Source organism: Microtus oregoni, unplaced genomic scaffold (assembly GCF_018167655.1).
Source record: "Microtus oregoni isolate MIOR12 unplaced genomic scaffold, Mior012 000027F_ref0000203, whole genome shotgun sequence".
Classification (NCBI taxonomy): domain Eukaryota; kingdom Metazoa; phylum Chordata; class Mammalia; order Rodentia; family Cricetidae; genus Microtus; species Microtus oregoni.
In genome coordinates, this window is record NW_024543086.1 from 23,083,250 (window position 1) to 23,104,972 (window position 21,723).

General features: G+C 47.9%; 1 protein-coding gene across 16 annotated transcripts in view; it reads left to right on the top strand.

The window, feature by feature from the left end:
- The window catches only part of Rbfox1 (RNA binding fox-1 homolog 1), a 2,144,901-nt gene that overhangs the window by 131,691 nt on the left and 1,991,487 nt on the right, over nucleotides 1–21,723 (top strand). The window lies entirely within an intron of this gene.

Below are 21,723 nucleotides of genomic sequence, written 5' to 3' on the forward strand. Positions count from 1 at the left end.
GGAGAGATGACTCAGTGGTTAAAGTTCTTCTGGACAACTCAGGTTCAGTTCCCAGCACCTACATGGTAGCTCAACTGTCTGTAGCTCCAGTTCCAGAGATCCAACATCCCCACACAGACTAGATGCAGGGAAAACACCAATGCACATAGAAGAAGTAAATAAACAAATCATTTTTTAAAAGGGCAATTTGGGTACCTGGGTAGAAAGTGGGTTGTGAGGAAGAGGTTGAAAACCTAGGACAGCACAGAGGCCTTGGCTGAAGTTCTGAGGGAGAGAGGGGACTGGGATGGGTCTGGTGGAGGGGAGGCTGAGTCCTCCGTAAATGCTTAGGTGGTACCAGGGAGACTTGACCATGAAAAACAAGGCAAACAGAGGACCTTTGTGAAGGTTTTATTATTGAGACTAGATGTTACTAGTCAATTTGAGACTAGATGCTCAAATTCAAGAGCATTCCCTTGCCTCTGCCTCTCAAATGCTGGGATGACAAGCTCGTACCACAATGGCCAGGTTTTAGGCTTTTGACTTGAATGGTTCTCCCTGGAGGAGAACAGGAAGGTGGCAGTGAGTGTGGAGAGGGGACAAGACTGAAATGGAGGACGGCATGTGGGTTTTGTGCCGTTCAAGTGTGTCCTCCAGTGGTGACATCCAGTAGACGGCAGAGACTGTGACACACCGCTTCGGATGAAGGCCAGCGCTGAGAGATTAGTTTAGCATTCGTCTCTCTCAACAGTTCTTAAAGTGGCTGAGTAATATGGGGAGATTATAAAATATTTGGAATGATTTAGCCTCATAAAACAAATGTCATGTTAGATAACAGCCTGACTGCATCTCCAGCATATCCTCTAACAAATCTCTTTAGGACCTTGAACTCTGGCCAGGGAGGCAGTGCTCAGACAGCTGAAATGACTGGGCGCCTGCAGCCACCACACTTCCGCATCTTCAGTTTTTCCTATCACTGTTTGGGGTTCCCAGTCTACTTCCTCAGATGTGGACACATCCAATGGCTGCTGCTTTTTCTCTGTTCTCCTTCTCCATCTTCTCCACCTCTGCCTCCACCTTTTCTTCTTCCTCTTCCTTCTCTACTTCTTACTCCTCCACCAGTTTCTCCTCCCCTTCACTTCCTTCTCTTCTTCCTTCTCCCCTTCATTTCCTTCTCCTTCATCTCCTTTTCTTCCTTTTCCGCTTCTAATTCCCATTCCTCCTCCACTTTCTCCTTTCTCTACTTCCTCCTCTTCCACTTCTCCCACCTCTTACTTCTCTATTTCTTCCACTTCTTCCTCTTTCTTTACTTTCTTCTCCACCTCCTCTTCCTCTTCTTCCTTTTCTCGTTTTCTATCTGAAACAACTCTTTTTTTTCCCCATGATATTTATTGACCTCTACATTTTTCTCTGCTCCCATACCTAGGCCCCTCCTCCCTTCAACCCTCCTTCAAGGTCCCCATGCTCCAAATTTCCTCAGTAGATCTTGTCTTTTTATACTTTCTACTTCCCATGTAGATTAGATCTATGTAAGTCTCTCTTAGTGTCCATATTGTTGTCTAAGTTCTCTGGGATTGTGGTTTGTAGGCTGGCTTTCTTTGCTTTATGTTTAAAAACCACCTATGAGTGAGTACATGTGATAACTGTCTTTTTGTGTCTGGGTTACCTCACTCAAAATAATGTTTTCTAGTTCCATCCATTTTCCTACAAAATTCAAGCTGTCGTTATTTTTTTCTGCTGTGTAGTACTCCATTGTGTAAATGTACCCATTTTTTTTATCCATTCTTTGATCGAGGGGCATTTAGGTTGCTGAAACAACTCTTACTCTATAGCTTAGACTGGTCTCTACTAAAAACAACCGTCTAGCTCTAACTCCTTCAGGGCTGAGACCTAAGAAATGGATTTCTATGGTCCATTTCCAGACTACGCCATTGGGAGTTCATCAGAGTCAGACAGGCAGGGGGCACTGAGCCCCTCTCCTTAGCTGGTGGCAGGTTTGTTGAAAAGTTACAGTCTGCCATGTGACTGAGCCCAGAATCAGCAAAGGGGGCATCTCAAGCCCTAAATTATCCATCAGACGAGGCTCTGTGTCCTAAACCAGTAGGGCTGGGAATTGGGAATGGGGCAAGTCCTAGCCAATGAGAGAAGAGGACAGGAGTTCCTCATGATTGGGGGACTTTAAGAACCATTGTCTGTGTCAAATCATCATACTGCCATTTTTTATGCCTTTTGTGTGTGTGTGTGTGTGTGTGTGTGTGTGTGTGTGTTGGAATCTCTTTCTGCAGAACTGAATGTTAAAACGGCTTCATTTCCATTGTCTCTGAGTCTGTTTTCACCTTATTTCCAATGTGAGACTGTAGGCAGAAGCCACTGTGCCTAGTCAGCATCCCAGTTTCTTCCCATGCTCTTCCACTTGTTCTAGTGTTGTGACGGACACTTGCTCCAAGTTAGCATTTATTCACTCACCCGAGAATCAGCCTCCACTCTTCCTGCCTTGGAGAGTCTGAGGATAAGATAATGTTCTGTGTCTCCAGGATCATCTTGGTTGTGGAGGTCAGTGCTCAACTCTCCTGTGCCTCTGGGTAAACAGCTGGCACCCTATTCCTCCACAACATAGAGGTTCCAATATGCTGGGGGCAGAATTCTGGCCAGTCAGGGAGCCTGTGCCAAGGGCGCTGTCTTCTAAGGAAGTAAGGGGTTTGTTCCCTAAAGATGGAGCTGGGTGATGGAGCCATGTGGAGACAAGTTCAAGGGCATACACTTGACCCTCAGTCAGAGTGAAAGACTCATTAAACACACTTCTAGAGACTCAGATACGTCCAATCTTAGGACACTGGGACACAAAATTGCCTTCTGCAAAGTTCATGCTCAAATTACAGAATTAAGGCCAAAAAAAATCATTAAAACACCTGCATTTTAGGTTAAGTTTTGCAGTTTTATGTTGGAATGGATCCATGGGTATCCTGGGGTGTGTGTGGCACATGGGCTTCAGGTTGGATGCATCTGCTAGGTCCCAGCTGGTGGTCAACGCGGCCCTGACTTGCCTGTTCTATGCCCCGTCTTCTCCATCTGTATACACTTTCTGTGAAGCTCACTTTCCAAGAGAAAATGAAGTGTGAAAAGAGAAAGTCCGTTTACAGCGTCATAGACCCTGGAACCTTGCAGTCTGGAATTTTATGGATGTGTTTAGAGACATCGTGAAACCAGGCAGTGGGGGTGCGAGTGTCCCTAATTAAATGACATGTGTCAATCAAGCTTAGTTCTCTTAGGTCCCTGAGGAAGGACCTGTGAGGAATTCGTCATTGGCTCCTTTGTTCACTGGATTTCCTTAGACAATCCTGGCTCTAGGTTAGTGTTGGGAATATGGCAGTGAGCTAAGATGTCATCCTTGGCCTTAGGATATGTTTTCTATGCCCAAAGGTGGCCATATTCCTATACAACTATCATATGGGGGGCTCTGTTGTTTTGACTTTCTGGGTAGTTGTGAACAAATGTTTATTCAGCTCAGACTGATAATAGACCAACAAGATGATCCCACCCAACTCTATCTGAGTGAGCAGCAGGTTTATTGGGGTTGCTTACAGGAGCGTGGATGACTCAAAGGTGTCTGCATCACAGAAAGGTCCACCCCAGTTGTGTGATGACTCACAGGCGCCAGTTCCTGGCTAAACACAGTCCTGTGACCATAGAGAAAGTGCTGAGACTGCCCTCTGTGGTGGGCTGGAGGACATCTCTGTGTGGAAATGGAGTTGGGAGAGGGAGTAGGTTTAGGACTTGAAGAGGAAGTCCTCTTGGATAGGGCTCTAGTGTCCTTGTAAGAAAAGAAGAGGATCACGGGAAGAGTGAGGTAGAGGCTGTGTGAGTATGTGGCCACTATCCTAGGAAGAGCAGCTGCCCCTGGGGGCTTCACGGTGCAGCCTTTGGAGGGAGCTACATCCCTTCTGATGCTTCAATTTTGGTTTCTGGCCTCTTGATCTGGGTTCCACACCATTTGAGAGGCAGAGGCAAAGCAAACTGTCGCTTTGACAGGCTTACTCTGACCCCTAGAGTCCCTGGTAGAAGATGGTAGAGCTGACTGTGGAGTCCTGATTTGACTTGCAGTCTGCTAGTTTGCAAACCTCCCCAAGGTATTATTATTATTATTTATATTAGTAATACTGATTACATGTTAGATACCACATTAAGCATTTCATTGTGTTTAATTCATTTATCTTGAGGATGACTACTCAAGAGAAAAGTTCATTTAAAAATACAGAGGAGCCAGGTGGTGGTGGCACACACCTTAAATCCCAGCACTCAGGGAGGCAGAGGCAGATGGATCTGTGTGAGTTCGGGGCCAGCCTGGTGTAAAAAGTGAGTTCCAGATAGTCAGAGTTACACAGAGAAACCCTGTCTCAAAACATCAAAAAGAAAGAAAAGAAAATGCAGAGGAGGATGAGATGCTCAGCCATCAGAGTGCTTGCTCTATGTTTTACCTGGGTTTAATCCCCAGGACCCCCATAAACAGTTGATGTGGTAACGTTATCCTAGTGCCAGGAGATGGAGGCAAGAGGGTCCTTGGGTCTCATCAGCCAGGCAATCTAGTTAAATCAGTGAGCTTGAGGTTTATTGAGGAGGGACCATCTCCCAAAATGGGATGGATAGAGATGAAGAAAGTCACCTGCCATTGGCCTCTAGCCTCCATATGCACATGAACACATGCATGCAACAAGTACACACACATGTGCACGTACACACACACTAATAAGTAGGGGACTGTCTCTATATTTAGAAGAGGAACAAACTAGGATCAAGGGCTTCTGGTTGGTTTAATTTAATTTATATTTGCGTGTCTATGTATGTATGCCACATATGTGGGTGCTTGAGGAGGCCAGAAGACACAGGTGGTTATGAGATAATTGTGTGTGTGCTGAGAATTATCTAGCCATCTCTTTAGCCCCCATTTTTCAGAAGTGTTGATTTTAGCTCTTCCTGGCGTCTAGTTCTCAGAAAGGCTCCTTCCCACCTTGAGCTCCCTAAGCAGAGGAGAGGCAACACCAGGCACATCAGTCAGCAGCTCATAAACTATTCCAACATTCACATTAATAGAGAAAACCGAGGGGTTTCTTGGCTTTCTCCAGTAAATCGGTTTTAGCATTGACTGCTGATTAATTGTTCTGAGTGAGCTGAGCCTGCCTGACAAAACACCGCCGTCTGCCCCGACACAGAGGCGAGTGAGACTCCACCAGAAATTATTTCAAAATAAGAGGCTGGAAAACAGTCTGTGTTCCATTAATTACGGTTGGCGGTCTGATCCATGCCTTTAATTAGTGACAGATGGAAGCATAGCTTGCTGGTTTGGAAGAGCCGTGGAGAGCTGGTTCGAGTCTGATGAGTATCCTACAACACCGAGACTCCAGTCTGATAGTTCAGGGCTGTAGCAGTCTGAGGCTCACACATTCCACTTGCTTCCTCTGGCGGAACATCAGGTGCATCCACCACTTGCTGACACAAGGACAGCTGTAGATGATCAGATCCCGAAGAAAGCCAAGAGCAAGCCATGTGATCTCTGTAGGCAGGGGTCTGCTTGGATGCACTCTCCGGAAACTAATGTCACCCCTGTGATGGGCCGTCCCACTGAAAAGTATGGCAGCTGTCTCCTAGCCTCAGGACCTCATGCTGAAGGTCCTTGGATCCAGTGGCCTGGCTGCACAGAGTGGCTCAAGGCAGGAGAGAGCAGTAGGAGACACATGGCGTAGCTGCAGCTCCCTCTCTAGCGCCTTTGCTTCAGGCAGCACAGTCCCACCGCAGTGCAGTGGCCTGCAGGAGGCTGCTGCTCTCACGGTCCCAGGAGATTGTGAAGGATTTTTAGTTCCTTCTTGGTTCTGCTTGTAGCTGAGGAAGACGACGCTTCAGATACTTGCTCCAGATCACATTCTGGTAAGGGCCTGGCCATGCAGGGAAGGTGGGAAGCCAGCCTCCTTCTCTCCTCTTTTTCCTGTCCTCCTCTTTTTCCTCCTTTCTCTCTTCATCATCTCTTACTTTTTCTTCAATTCTTCTTCCTCTTCCTTCTCCTCTTCCTCTTCCATCTCTTCATCCTCTTCTTCCTTCCTCTCTTCTAGTTTCCTTCCTCTCTTTTTCTTTTTCTTTTCTTTTTTTAAATTTATTTATTTATTAAGGATTTCTGCCTCGTCCCCACAACCGCTTCCCATTTCCCTCCCCCTCCCCCGATCAAGTCCCCCTCCCTCATCTCTTTTTCTTCCTCCTCCTCACGCTCCGCTCCTTTTTGGTAGGCTTTCACAAGCAGGCAGCATGATCAATCTTCACATTAAAGATCACTTTGGGGTCCTCTGGTGGGGGTGAGTGGGCAGGGACCAGGATGGATTCCAGGGGACCCGAAGGAAGCTGTTGTTCATGGTCCCCAAACTGACTTGGTGGCTTAGTGCAGTGCGATGTTTCAGGAGAAGGGAGAGCTGTGGGGTACCTCTAGGCTTCCCGAGAGTGGATCAGAAGGGCTGTGATATTTGATGGAAGTGTCCTTTCTTCTGCTGTCCTGGCTCCATGCCTCATGCCATCAGTGCTTGTATCTTTTTTTAACCATCTGTTTCCCACGGTTGGGAATCAAGTGTATTATTTATTAGCATCTGTAGGAGCCTTGTGTATACTACCCAGCAGGCAGCTGGTATTCACTTGAATACAGCATAACTCTCAAGCCTAGCGAATGAAGCCTAGTGTGTGGCATGGGCTCACCTCAGCACTGGGAAGGCTAAGGCACGGACCTCCAAGTCTGAGGCCGCTGTAGGCTATGTAGTTAGGTTCTACCTCAAAAAACAAGCCAAAACAGTGAAGCCCCATATTCTAAGCAGCTGCAAACCCAACAGTTGGCCATGCTCAGTTTGGCTTTCTTCTTGCTCTTGAGCTCTGTGTTTCCCTAGCAAGAGATGGGAGAGTCTCGCAGGGACCCAACAGCCATGTCTCCACCTCCAGGGCATCATCTCCGCCAGCCTGGGTCAGGGGGCTGCCCTGAAGGTGGCGGTCTGCTATTCAGCAGTCAGATTTGCAGGGTGGCATGACTTAGCCACCTACCTCAGTTCATTTGTTCACAGTCAGGGAAGCCTTCTAGACCATTTAAAGAGGAACATGTTGACCGGCACTGTGTCTGAAATTACTTCTACACAACAGAAGTTCTGCTATCACAAAACCAAACGTCTTCCCTCAGGATAGCTCTTTTTCTTCTTTTCTCTCTTCCCTCCAGGCTGGCTTTGAGTAGGAGTTCACGGAGTGAAAAGGAGATGCAGTTTGAAGAGTTTTTATTGTGTTAACAAGTAAAAGTCTGACAGTCACATTGATTTTTGAGATGGATGTAAAGGGTTGAGAGAAAATTCTTACTCTGGGTAGGACCTGCTTGGAGGGAGATGCCGGCACTGGATGAAGGTGGTGGGTTTTGCTGTGGAACTGTGAGCTCTCACCAACAGACTGCATTGGAGGGATGGGTGTCACGTAGCTGACTCCCATGGTCACCCAGAAGGAGCAGTGATCTGAGGCCAGCTTACACTTCACTTCCTCCATGCATGGAAAGTGGGAGTCATTGCAGGAAAACTAGAAACTACTGGGATCAGATGAGTTCCTAGAGGGCTAGGGAGATTCTTCCGTGGGCAAAGTGCTTGCCATGAAAGCGTGAGGAGATGAGTTTGATCCCCCAGCACCTATGTGAAAGGTGAGGTATGTAACCTGTGTTCATGACTCTAGTGCTGGGGGCAGAGAGGGAGACAGGTGGATCTCAGGGCTTAGTGGAGGAGGGAGGCGAGGCCTCACCTCATAAAAAGATAAGGTTGAGAGCAACTGAGAAGGATGCTGATGTTCACCTCGGAACTCTACATGTGTGCAACTGCAACATACAGGTGATCACACACACACACACACACACACACACACACACACGCCGTACATATGCACAGACATCCAGGACTTTAAGGTTCCTTTGCTTAAGTTAAAGACTCATAGTGTGCAGAGTGACTGGCTACCGGCAGACAATGCAGTGAATACTTCCAGGCCGGGTCTCAGCTTTGTCCAATCACTTGAAGCTTCCCGGGGAGGCAGATGAAGCACTATGACTACCGTGGGGGCAAATGGAGGACAGTTCTTAAGCCAGGAGCCGATGCCCTCAGGCCTCCTGCTCCTCAGTCAGGAGTGCACTCTCTGGGTTGCAGGGGCAGGTGCTTATTTTGGGGGTAGTCTCAGAGCTCGGCCTGTATTTTGTTGAGGAAGAGACCCGACAACCATGTCTCTGCCTTCACTAACTACACTGGAGCTGTCAGCACTTTCTCTGCCACTTTGCTGCCCCAACTCACCTCTTCACCAGGTCACAGAGAGACGAGATGGCATGTGTGAGGAGAGCTGACAATCCCACAGTCCAGGGCGGTTCACTGAAGTCCTTTTATTAGACTTTTTATTTTATTTTATTGGGAAGAACTCAGCTTTCTGTGGTCTACATACAGGCCCATTTCCAGGGAAATCAGCAGAGAAGCAATCTTCTTGATTTCAGTCTGGAACACTCCAGTTCCTGTGTCTTGTTGGTCCTGGCAGGAGTTTGGGGTGAAGCCCCATGGAACTGTACCACCTGAGTGCCCAGCAGCAGCCCCTCTCTTGGGTTCCCCTTCTGGTGGAGCTCAGACCAGAGGTCCCTGAAGAGTGTGCCCCACGAGTGACAACTCAGCGGAGTTTGGTGAACATGCCCACCCTGGCTCTCAGCATCCTGGATATGTCATAGGGGAGAACGGAGAGAGGGTGTCCTAAGACTTCCGTTTCTCCAGGGAGCAGGGAGCAGTGTCCACCTGCTTCTCGCTTCTGCTTGGGCTGCGTCTCTTTCCTTTCCCTGCTGCAGAGCCCCTACTTCTACACCAGACACTCTCCTTCCTGTCACAGGGCCTTTGCGTGCGCCATTGCCGCCTCTGTCCTTCTTCCGCTAGGGATGCTGACAGCTGTCTCGGGCACGGCTCCCCTTCTGCCTCGCCTCACCTAGTGTCGTCTAGCTCATGTCTGTGGATGTTTTCCCTCTCTGAATCACTCTTCTCTTTCAGTGTAGTACTAGTCTTGGTCTCCCTGTGTCCATTTACCGCATCAGTTCTGCAATGACCTAGTTTTTGCACCAGGCCCTAAAACGTCTCAGGTTCCTGGGATGTTAGTAAGCTGTGCACAGGCTAAGAATCATCAGGATTCAAGCCCAGAACCCCTCATTCCTCATACTCTTTAATTAACAGTGACCTGGAAGTACTGAACTTGAAGCTCTAACCTGACTTCTACCCACCCCTTATCAGCCCAGCACTTGCAATTAGCCATGTAAACATAAGGACCACGGGAGCTAACATTTGCCAAGTGCTCACTGTTTGCCAGGCCCCGGCATCACGTCAGTACAGGCTCTGCATGCAACGGACACTTCGGTCATGGGAGACAGGGAATAAAATGTTTAGAAAGGTTTGCGGGGAAAGGAGAGAGGACACAAAGTCTCACAGGGGAATGTTCTAGGCTCCTTCCCCCATTCCCATAGACGAACACAAGTAGGGTGATGCAGAGCCAAGCCCCATGGTGTGGGCCCTAGGCTCTAAGGAGACTGCTGAGTGTGGATCTACCATTGACTTATTGCTTGTTGATGTCTTAGGCCTTGACACAGATGGGAGGGAAAGCAGACTGGTGTAGCTCAACCCCTTGGAACTGTCAGACCCTGGTCCCCCAGACAGGCGGCTGCTTGTTCCTAGCACCAGAAGGCCACTTTCCACTTTGTTCTTTTCAGTGTGTGGTTTTGTTGAGGTTTATGTAACCAGCTCCCGGGAGGCTCAGAGTCAAGGAATAAAGAAAGAATAAATAAAGAAGGGTCTGTGCCCTGAGGTCAGATGCAGGCTGGCCGTGTGGCACCTCTGATGTGTGCACTTGGCTGTGAGTGGGATTTGGGTAGGAGATGCTATGAGACTCCTTTTGAGCTTTGTTCCTGGTTCTGGGATCCAAGCAGGAGGCCCCCATGCAACACACAGGGACCTGGATTTTGAGAACCCATGGAGTTTTGTAGCATCCCCGCTGAGTGCACCAAGCTCAGGGTTAAGTCTTTCTAAGCCTCAGTGTCCTTGTCTGAAAACTGGGCTGGCCCAGGCTCATGAAAATAATTGCAATGCTCAATACAGTGACATGGCACTGGTGTGGTCAGAGCCCAGGATGCAGAGGGTGCTCAGCAACAGCAGGTGTACGTTGAGATGGCCTCCTCATTCCTACCCAGGATCTTCATTTCTAAGGCTCAGCCTTTTCTCCTCGGTAGGACAATGCCGTTTTGATGCCAATGAGAAGCCGAAGGGAAGGAGGGGAAGGAAGAGATCTCACTGAGTGCCGATTCCTAGCAACCTATCGACAGCGTCAGTCTCTGTGATGGCAAAAAATAATGAAACATCGACTTTCAGAGGCCGTTCCAAGTCAGGCTTATAGGAGAACTTTAAAAAGCAATTAGTCTAGATTGGAGCTAATTACTGTTTTCTGCCTCTCCCCTCCCCTTTCAGGGTTCAGATGGGACAGACATTCTCGGGGACATACTACATGCTAGATTATTAGAGGATCTGGAGGTGGGAAAAACATCTGATTTAGGATGGAGATTAAATATGATCTCTCAAGACTCCCAAAGAAGGGAAGGCCCACTCCTGGCTAGACAGACAGGCGCTGTCTTTCTTCTGGCCTCAACTCCTCCCCTCCTCTGCCTGCTTCCTGCACCAGACTCTATGGGTTCAGTCTGTGTCTCATCCAAGCTTCGTTTTACAAAATGCTCAAGATGGGCTTGGTCGTCTCACAGTTGGTGTTTGCTCTCCACACCACATGCACTGACACCCGTCTCCCTGACAGTGTCACTTCTTTAAGCTCCATTTGTCTGGCTATCTTCTCTTTTGGAAAGTTCAAGGTCAAACTCCCCATCTCTCCATCATCCCATCACCAAGCCCCATACTCTTAAAGGTTCATGTTGTTACCATGATCCTGTTTCCCCCAGTGCAATGCCAACTACAGAAACTTTGCAGATCTCCATACTTTGATACCACAGTCTGGTCCCCACCCCCAGGGCTAACTCCAGGAACTCTGTAGATCTCCATGCTTTGATACTAAGGATCTGGTCCCCACCCCCGCCCAGGGGCAGGGCCAACTCTAGGAACTCTGTAGATCTCCATGCTTTGATCTCTCACATCAGATGGATCATTGAGAAAAGGTTTGTTTTTGTTCTCGGTTTCTAAGGTTTTTGGTCATGTGGGGAAGGTATGGCAGAGTTCATGGTGCCAGGAGTGTGTGGTAATGGCTCCTCACATGGGGCTGGAACAGGAACCAGAACACAGAGCTGGAACCAGGAGCTGATACAGCCTGGAATGACTCATTTCCTCCAGCCATGCACCATGCTCCAAAAGCTCTACAGCCACTTCCCAATAGTATGTCTTAGTTTCATCTCTGCAGCTGTGACAAGTATCCTTACCAAAAGCAGTTGAAGGGGAAAAAGGGCTTATTGGGTTTACAAGCCCAGTTGACAGTCAATCATTGAGGGGAAATCAAGGCAACATCTCATGTAGCTCTTGGCTGTATATGTGAATCCCACCACACACACAGCCAAGAGCTGAGAGAATCAGTTCACCCATGCTTCTTGCTTGCTTGGCTATTTATACAGTTTAGGATCCAGCCTAGGGAATGATGCCACTCACAGTAGACTGGGACCATGAACAATGAAGACTCTTCCCTACAGACAAGCCCGGAATCCAGCCTGATCTGGATAGCTCCTCAATTGAGACTCTTCTAGGGTGATTCTAGGTTGTGGCAAGAGGACACAGCATTATCCATATAGTTCACTGGCCTCTTAACAGAAGGTTATCTATCAAATAATTCAGGATGTGGCTATACTACAAGGAACTTGCCTGGGAGAAGATCTAAGCATCTCTTATTTATCTTGATCTGAGATGACATATTTTCAATAGTTCTCCTCCCTCTCTTAGATTTCTTTAATATCTGATTCATCCAGATCCCCTTCTCCCACAAAAGATGAATCACTCTCGACCTCCTTTTTATCCATACCTCTGATCTTCAGCAGAACACAGTACTCGTTTATGTGGGTTTTGCCCATTCTTGTAATGGGATAATAGAAAAGTGGTGGTAGGGCCGTGCTAGTGGTTGAGAGGAGAGGTAGGGGTCAAGGGTGAATAGCCAGAGAACTTTGGTCTTCACTCTTCAAAGAAAGGGCGCGAGTCTTAGAATATGATCAGATCGGTCTTTGTGTTCTTCATGTTTAGAGGGACAATTCACAGTGTGAAATGAAAGTTTCAAAAATGTTGTTACATTTTGTTTGGAGTAAATTAAATATCCTGACGTTTGCTTACTTTTATAATGTTAAAAATCACATTGATTAACACACAGACTTGGGAAAACTGGGGAACACACAGAAAACCCTGAAAGAAGAGCTGAGTGTGAATGTGGCAGTGTAGTTCATTCTCCAACAAAATCCCAAACATGCTTAAAATGAAATCACTAATACATTCAGCCCACTTCTCTGTGCCGTCAAGTCTAAGTCCAGTGCACTGACTTCTAATAACCATAGATATTCAGCTGTATGGATGTGCTATACAGTCCATCGAACAGGTTCTTACTGGTGGGTGTCTTAGAGTTTCTATTGCCATGAAGAGACACCGTGACCCTGGCAACTCTTATAAAGGAAAACATTTAATTGGGTAGCTTGCAGTTCAGTAGTTCAGTCTGTTATCATGGTGGGACATGGTGGTTTGCAGGCAGATATGGTGGTGGAGAAGGAGCTGAGAGTTTTACATATCAACTTACAGGCAACAGGAAGTGGACTGAGACACTAAGTGTGGTTTGAGCATGTATGAAACCTCAAAGCCTGCCTCCAAAGTGACACGCTTCCTCCAACAAGGCCATACCAACTCCGACAAAGCCATGCCTCCTAAGAGTGTCACTCCCTTTGGGGAACTGTTTTCTTTCAAACCACCACAGTTGTGTTGGGTTGTTTGCCTTGCATGGGATAAAATCAGGTGACAGCCACCTTATCTGCTATCATATTTTGAGGTTCTCATGGGTACCATTCATTTTTAGGAACCGACTTAAATGGCCATGTAGAAGAGAAGAGACTTACTCAATGTCATCTCTAAGATGGGAACCATGACCTCAGCACTAAAAGTGATGGCAGTGATGGCACTGTTGACTGTTAAAATTTATTTAATACACTCCCTTGGTAGTTCATACTGAAAGTTCACACTCAGCCCTTGTCTTATTCCCTATTCTGGCTTGCTTCAGCGAGGTGCCAAGACCCATCAATTTAGTGTCCTCTCTCTTCCTTTAATCTGGTCATTTTCTCTCTATTCCCTTTGACACTCCTCTTCTCGGGATTGCTTTAGTGGCTCCCAGCTGTGGAGCTGTCACCCCGCTGGAGTGACCCTTCTGTGCCTGTGCTCCTCAAGCCATGTCACTCACTCCCAAACTTAATTCTCACTGCTTCTGGGGTAATGTCCCCACTTAGTCAAGCGACTTGGGAGGCTGACCCTCACCTGGGGTTGCCCCCTCTTGCGTTCTTTAACCTGCCGACTTCTCTTGTCGTTAGCAGAGTTGTGCCAGTGTGAGTGTTGGCTGCTGAAAAGAAACAGCACAATCTTGTGTGGCTTCATTGAAGAAAATTTATTTCCCCCTGTTCTAGAGGCAGACAGGCCGGAGATCAAGCTTGCTGGTTGGTTCCTGTGGAGGGCATGCTTGCTGGTTGGTTCCTGTGGAGGGCGTGCTTGCTGGTTGGTTCCTGTGGAGGGCATGCTTGCTGGTTGGTTCCTGTGGAGGGCGTGCTTGCTGGTTGGTTCCTGTGGAGGGCGTGCTTGCTGGTTGGTTCCTGTGGAGGGCGTGCTTGCTGGTTGGTTCCTGTGGAGGTCATGCTTGCTGGTTGGTTCCTGTGGAGGGCGTGCTTGCTGGTTGGTTCCTGTGGAGGTCATGCTTTCTGGTTTGCTCACAGCCATCTCCTCTTACGGGTGCATTGGCCCTGTTCATGGGTGATTTCATGTTACATTTTCCCCATGTGGACATTAGAGCCCAGCATGTGGGACTGGGGGACACAGACTGCATTTGTTACTTTCTTTTTTGTGCTGTGATAAAGTATCATGACCGGATGTACTTTATGGAAGAAAGAGTTTATTCTGAGTTAACAGTTTATTACAGATCCAGAGGAAGACTCCACAATGGTGGGTGGGGGAGGGGGTTCCGTGGTAGGAAGAGGAAACTGAGAGATCACATCTTTATTCATGCATAGGAAGTGTTGAGAATGAACTGAAGTGGAGCAGCCTCCAGTGACGGACTTTTCTCCAGCAAGACTTCACTTCCTAAGACTTCCATGACTTCCCCAAACAGCGTCACCGATCGGGCACCAAGTGTTCATACCCGAGTCTATGGGTGACAGTTCTCATTCCAACCACCACTCAAGCATTCAGTTCAGAAAGCCTTTGAGCAAACTCCTCTCCTGCGTGGAACCCTCTGCCCCTCATTTCCCAGGCTGTCTTGGGTCTCATGTTATCTCTTGCCCTACCATCTAGGCTATGTGCCTTGCTGGTGCTCAGTGCAGCTAGAAGCAAGGATTCCTCACCCGCCCCCTTAGATTTATCAGAGGATTGCATCTACTTCCCAGTGGATCATACACTCTGTGAGAGAAGGATTCATTCTCTCTTCCCACCAGGTCCTAGCTTAGTATCCAATATGTAATATGATTTAATTAAGTCTCCAAATAAATCAAAGCTGTGGCCACTTCCTGGCTGAGCCCACTCCCCACAGGACACTCTGACCCACTTAGAAGCAGCAGTTGGAAGAGCCTAGCATCTCTGCTTAGAGAGAGAGGGAGAAAATTGTCATCAGAGAGAGGCTTCATGACACAACAGGAGAGCCTGCGTGTAAATCATTAACTGATCTGTTTACTGTTTTTATTTGTATTGGAGATCAAATTAAATATTGCATTAAGTGAGTTAAATATTCATATTTCATTAATTATAGATTGCATTTTAAAAATTAACTGCTGGGTGCTCTTCCTTTAGCTGGATTATGAGGCCTCAGCATAATCACCCTGGCATGCACTAACTGGATGTAGCTGCTTTCCATGTCTCTGGTGCCTTGCTGGCACCCATAGAAGTAATGGAGCAGGAAAGGACCTGGGTGGCTGAGGTTGTGAGGTTTGTTATGGGACAGCAGTGTTGCTGTCTGGTGGTTCAGGGAGAGAGGAAAGGAGAAAGAGGGACACCATATAAATTACCACACCCTTTTTGCTGGTCATATACAGCTTTATGCAATTTCTGTGGGTTGTTTCCCTTGATTCCCACCAGAAACAAAGTTAGCTGACTCCTCCACCTTACACAGGTGGAAATTCCATGTGGAGAGGTAAGCTGATGGGCTCCAGGTCTCACAGCCTTGGTAAGGCTGCCCCAGGCTGCGTGACTGACAGTCTTTACTAGGTCCCGTATCTCTCAGCAGAAGGCCTCCAGGGTGATATGAACCTAAACAGACACAGTTTTAAAGAGTTTTAATTTTTGGCTTTCTGTATTCTTAATAATAGAAGACTATGATAGGATTTAAAATTGTTCATATATCTCTCCATGAATCCATGCATTCATCTATACACTCACCCACTCATACATCCGTCCATCCATCCATCCATCTGTTCGTCTGTCTGTCCATCCACCCATCAATTCATCCATCTGTCCACCCACCCTCCCATCCATCCATCCATCCATCCATCCATAAACTCATTCTCCACCCATTCTTCTATACACCCCCGAATGCATATATGAATTGGCCCATTTATCTACTCCCTACCCACACATGTATATATCTAACCACCTATCCATTTATCCACATATACTGACTAGTTTTATGTCAAATTGACACAAGCTGGAGTCATCTGAGAGGAGGAAATATCATTTGAGACTCGTCTACGGGCAAGCGTAGAACATTTTCTTAAGTAGTGATGGATGTGGGAGGAGCTAGCACAGTGTGGATGGTACCATCCCTGGACTGGCGGCCTTGAATGCTGTAAGAAAGCAGGCTGAAGAAGCAGTGAGGAGCAAGCTAGTAAGCAGCACTACTCCCTGGCCCCTGCATGAGCTCATTCCTTCAGGTTTGAGTTCCTGCCTTGGCTTCCCTCCATGGGCTATGATTTACAATATGTAAGCCAAACACACCCTCTCCTTCTCAAGTTGTTTTCGGTCATGGTGTTCATTCCAGCAGTAGTAGCTCTGACTATGACATCATCTCCCTATATATCCATCCATGTACCTACCCACATACCACACTTGTGCATTCATACACCCTTTTTTATTCTTGTTGAGCCCTGATGGGTGCCAAGAGTGGTCAAGCAGTGGGAACATAGTGGAGGATGAGGCATATGCCTTTTGTTTGCTATGGGTTCACATAGTAGAGTGGCAGAGGCCACTGTTTCCTTCTCTCTGTTCCTGGCCCCTCTCAAGGCCTTATATTGGGTCCTGTTCCTTTCCCAGTGCCTAGGACTGGATGCAGAAGGTGGATCTAGCCACACCTTCTAACATGCTCTTCAGCCTCCTGCCCACCTGTCTATGTTCGGGGTATCTGCTGGTTCTGTGCATTTATTTCCAAATAACCAGTGACCAATATGGAAAATCTTACAAGAGGGGCCGAGTGGTGGGCATAGGGTGTTTGTACCATGGTGTGGCAGCCCCTCCGACTGTGCTCCCCTCTTCCTCCTTGGCCCTCTCCTAAGCTCCCTTGATTTCTGAATCATTTTTCCATGTTTCCTTCTCTTTCAGTGACCCAGGCTCCCATGTCCTCTCCTGGCTAGTGACTCCCCACAAATTCCATTTTCTTATCCTTCTTTGATTTTGGAGTCCCATTGCTTATCTGGGCATCAAGATTCTAGAGAGCCTCATCCTTTACAGATTGATTTCATAGTTCTGCCTCCTGAGTCACTTGGAAGTTCCTGGAGGGCAAACTGGTGATGTTGCATCTGCCTGGTGCCAAGAGTGAGTCCAGTTTGCCCAATAGAACCATTATCTGAGGGGGTCCTGGGCTCAGAACCATTGTCTGAGGGGGTCCTGGGGTCAGAGTCATTGTCTGAGGGGGTCCTGGGGTCAGAGTTATTGGCTGAGGGGGTACTGGGGTCAGAAGCATTGGCTGAGGGGGTCTCGGGGTCAGAACCATTGGCTGAGGGGGTCCTGGGGTCAGAGTCATTGGCTGAGGGGATCCTGGGGTCAGAACCATTGACTGAGGAGGTCCTGGGGTCAGAACCATTGGCTGAGGAGGTCCTGGGGTCAGAACCATTGGCTGAGGGGGTCCTGGGATCAGAGTTATTGGCTGAGGGGGTACTGGGGTCAGAACCATTGTCTGAGGGGGTCCCGGGGTCATAACCATTGGCTGAGAGGGTCTTGGGGTCAGAGTCATTGACTGAGGGGATCCTGGGATCAGAGTCATTGGCTGAGGGGGTACTGGGGTCAGAACCATTGGCTGAGGGGGTCCTGGGATCAGAACCATTAGCTGAGAGGGTCCCAGGGTCAGAACCATTGGCTGAGAGGGTCTTGGGGTCAGAGTCATTGGCTGAGAGTGGTCCTGAGGTCAGAGTCAGATCAAGTAGATTTGTTTCTCTAGGATTCCAAGAACTTTTCCTGCCTCTTGATGATCTGCAAAGCAGAAATGGCAGGGCAGACCTTGCTAGCGGTTCCACTGTGGAGACTTAACGTTTGAACTCTCCTGATGGAGTGCTTTTCACGTTGTTGTCTCACCATTACAATCCTCCTACCTTGTCTTTTTAGGAGTATTGTCTGTAAGTCCTCTTTGAAAGAAGAGGGAGTTCTCATTGAAAAGACTGATCCCCATTGTAAAGAATCCTCATTGAAAAAGAGTCTCCAATGCAAAAGTGCTCCTCTTTGAAAAGAGAGGGGTCTCCATTGGAAGGAGGGATCCCCCATGGAAGAGAGCAGCATGTAGAGAAACTTTCCTGGAAGGCTCCCCAAGGGTCTGGGGCTCAGCAGGCATGCTTTGGAATCCTACTTTTGGGCAGCTGCTGCTGTTGGGGGCGTTTTCCAAAAGGAAATAGGGTCTCAGGTAAAGGGCTTCTCATCATGGTGACATGCTCTCCTAGGAAAAGCCAGGAATGTTCTCTGTGTCTGAGTCCTGCAGTTTGCTTTGGATAGCAAAAAAGTCAGACTCCACTTCCTTCTGTCCCCAATCCTCCTGGAGGCAGTGGCTGCCCTGATTGACAGAGCCCTATGCAGGAGGAATACAGAAGAAACAGACAGGGTTTCCCAGCTCTAATCCCACCCCAGGGTTGATATAGGTCACCTAGCTCTCAGTGTTTGGCATTGCCAAGAAGCCATTGCAAAAACTGTCACTTGATCTCTGAATGTTATGTATAGTTGTCATAGAGCTGGCTGGTGAAGGGATGCTCCTGTGTAAGGCTGAAATGGAGTTTTTGCTCTTTCTTTGCTGGGAGGGGGGATGAGAGGCTCATTGAGAACCTGGAACTCGATGTGGTTAGCTGGACAGCCAACTCCAGGACCTGTCTTGTTTCCTCATCTCCAGTACTGGGATTAAAATCACATGCCGTCTTGCAGACTTTCTTTTTACATGGGCTCTGGGTCTCAAATTCAGCTCCGTGTCTTGCAAGGCCAGTGCTTTACCGACTGAATCACCTCCCCAGCCCATTCATCATTTTTGAGGGATGGCTGAGTTCACACTCACAGTGCCTTTAGGGGACAGTGTGACTGGGGAGGAAAAGGGAAGCTTGTTCCAGGTCACAAAGTGACTTGAGTTTCCCACGTTTACAGGTTACACTGGCACAGCATGGAGGGCTCAGAGCACAGGATGGTCACATCTTAGCTTCTCCCATCGAGTATCTTGGCACCTCCAGAGTATAGCTGGAGTTGTCCCCACCCAGTCCAGAGACCTGCAGCCTCAGTTCCTGCCCCATCTCCTCTGCTGCTCCCAGCCCTTTTCCTTCCTCCCCTCTCCCTTGGTGCTCAGGTTTCCAGAAACTGAGAAAGGAGTAGAGGCATCCAGCAGGCTTCGGAGGGCAGGCACCTAGTGATTGTACCAGACACTGTTCAGAAGAATTAGAACTTCAGCCTCTACAGCCGTTCTCTGAGAATAGACTCCTTGCGTACTTTTCTCTCTTCTTTCAAGCCCACGGGATATCTCCTGCAGAGAAGGAAGGAGTAAAGTTCATTTTTATCTTTCCCCTCCCAGCATTTCTGCCCAAGTTCGAGCTGTGTAATCATTTCAAAAATAGCTTCCATTGCTGGGGTGGGCTGGATGGGTCCTCAGTGGTGTCTAATGAAACAGTATGGGGAGGATGAGATGGCTCCTTGGTGGTGTGGGGAGATGGCCTTTTCTGTTCATCACAGTTTAGCTCAGCTTAAGCAACCTTGGGGCTCATTAGTTGTCTCTCTAAGAAGGGCTGGGCATTTACCTGGGAGAGCCCTTTAGATTTTCTGAGCTCACAGATCTGATGGGAAGGGATGGATGGCTGCTATCCACCACCTTTCATGGAACAGGATGCACACATCTAGATAGGAAGTGGAGCCTGATCTGTTTTATCTGATGATTTGTTCATAGAGGTGGACTGATTCCTGCTGTCACCTCCTCTGCTGTCACCTGTGCTAGAATCCTATCCCTTCCTGATGTGAGGCGCCATCTGCCTATTGCCCATAAACATGGGAACACACACATAGGAAGCTCACGGAGTTGCCTGGCACCAAGTGTCTGTTTGTCTGAAAAAGACCTGATGCATAATAAGTTGAAACCGAGGAGCAAGAAAAAGACCCCTTTCTACATAAGTTGTGGCATGCTTTAAACATCAGCGTCCCCAGTGCATTTAGAAATAGGTTTTGGGGGCTTGGGAAGAAGGCTGTGTGAGTAAAGTGTCTGCAGCTCAAGCACAAGGACCTGAGTTCAGATCTCCAGCATCCTTGTAAAGTTTGGGTACAGAGGTGCAAACCTGGAACCTCTGCGCTGAGGGTGAGGGCCAGAAACAGGTGGGTCCTTGGAATTAGCGGCCAATAGGCTAGTCCATCAGAGAGCTACAGGCTCAGTGAGAGAATCTATTTCAAAAAATAATAAGATGGAGAGTGATAGAAAAAGACACCTGATATTGCCTTCTGGACTCGGCACACCAATGCATGGGCAGGCACATTTGTTGTGCACATATGCACATCCATATGCCTGCACACATATACACGGAAATAAAGTGGGCTTTGGATGTTACTCTTAGAGCAATAGTTCAAGAAATGATGGTGTCTCTGTAGAGGGGATTTTATGTGGCTGCCAACCCCACACCACGGGAACACCACAGATGTTTGATTGTTGAATTAATTACCTTTCTGTTCTGTTGCTGTAATAAAACAGCTCAAAAAAAAAAGCAACTTGAGGGAGGACAGGTTTAAGCCAGCTCATAGTGTGAGAGTTCAGGCCGACATGGCAGGGGGCATGGTGACAGGAGAGGGGGCAGCTGGTCACATTGCACCTGCAGTCAGGAGACAGAGGGGTGGATGCTGGTGCCCAGTTCACAGTCTCCTTTCATTCAGTCTAGGACCTCAGCCTATGGTGTGGTGCCCCCACATTTAGGGTGGGCCTTCCCACTGTGATTAAACTATAGGTCAGTCCCTCACAGGTGCACCTGGGGGCCCTGCCAAGTTGACAATCAACATTAACCATCACAGTTGTTACAACCAAACAAGAGACGTGCTTCTGATGTGGTATTAGTCAGCTGCTCTGGAGGGTGGGTCTTCCTCACACTCTTCCTCGCAGCTGTGGCTGTATGTGAGTTTGGCATTGTCTCTTTACTCTCTATAATAGCCCCAGACTGGAAGTGTCACCAGGGTAGGGACTTCCTGTGTCTTTCTTTGGTAATGGTCACAGCTGTGGTAGACAGATCTGACCTTCTGGAAGGGAAAAATGAGTTTGGGTTTCAATGTGACTTAAGAAAGGAAGCCAGAGTGAACCATCCAACCATGATAGAAGTGCAGACTGACCTCAGAGAGACAGAGAGAAGAGCTGGCCTTCTTGGCTTGCAGAATGGTATCTTGGTTCAGGTGTAGGCTAGCTCTTATATGCCAGGTCCTTCCTTCCTGTTGGTTGCTTACTCAGATTTCTGAGTCTGCATGGAGATTGTTTGGATTGGTCCACCGCACTTGAGTGGTGTTTGATGAGGTATGATGTGTGGTCTTGACTGGGTCCTTGGCTATGTTTCATCGTGGTAGGAGGGGTGGGGCATTTCAGTTCTCACAGGTCTGTTACTGAGCACGCTGACAGAGGCAAGGTTTATCTTCGTGGGCGCCTAGCTCAGAAACTGGGGTATTGTTTTAAGAAGCAGTATAAACTTATGATTTCTAGTCTTTTAGAAAGCCATGTGTTCTGTTTAATTTCTTTTGTGATAAAGATCCTGACCAAAAGCCACTTAGAAGAAGATATTTATTCAGCTTATGAGTTCAGGTCACAGTTCATCACTGTGGGGAAATCAAGACAGGAACTCCAAACAGATAGTCACATCACACCCACACATCTGGACCAGAGAGAAATACATGCATGCTTGTGCTCGGCTCCATTCTTTTTGTTCAGGATTTCCGGCCTAGGGAATGGTGTCTTCTCACATCCATTAACTGTTTAGTAAAGATAGGTCAAACCAGTGTGGACACCCCCTTATGGAGACTTTTCTCAGATGGTTCTAGGTTGTCAAGATGATGAATCTAAACACCACAGCACACA